General features: G+C 65.7%; 1 protein-coding gene across 1 annotated transcript in view; it reads left to right on the forward strand.

Moving 5' to 3' along the window:
* LOC125488179 (disintegrin and metalloproteinase domain-containing protein 12-like) overlaps window positions 1–370 on the forward strand; it is a 10440-nt gene that overhangs the window by 760 nt on the left and 9310 nt on the right. The window lies entirely within an intron of this gene.

A 370-nucleotide genomic window follows, 5' to 3' on the forward strand; every position in this document is an offset into this window, starting at 1 on the left:
GGGGAGGGGTGCGCCAGTGGAATACCGTCTCTACCTGGATACGTGGCCCCTGAGGTTCCCCTGTACGGCCGTATTGCCCAGGAGACGTTTTCCACCCGTGAATGCGGGGGAGTTATGTGCTCCGCCTCCCCCACCCCGGGCGGTCCTGACCCCAACCGGGGGGGGGGGGGGGGGGGGGGGGGGGGGGGGGGGTTAGGGGGCCTCGCTCGGCTATTTGACTGGAGCGTGCATCGCAACTGCTCCTGATCGCGCCAGTCAGCCTCTCGGGAATAAGCCAGGGTGCTGATGGCGGGTATGCTATCCGCTCCCCTCATTCTTGCAGTGAGTTGTGGAATTCCTTGCTATCCCTTAAGACCACCGCGCTCCCCGC

This window comes from Rhincodon typus, unplaced genomic scaffold (genome assembly GCF_021869965.1).
Source record: "Rhincodon typus isolate 14 unplaced genomic scaffold, sRhiTyp1.1 hic_rhity00000054, whole genome shotgun sequence".
NCBI classification, from domain to species: domain Eukaryota; kingdom Metazoa; phylum Chordata; class Chondrichthyes; order Orectolobiformes; family Rhincodontidae; genus Rhincodon; species Rhincodon typus.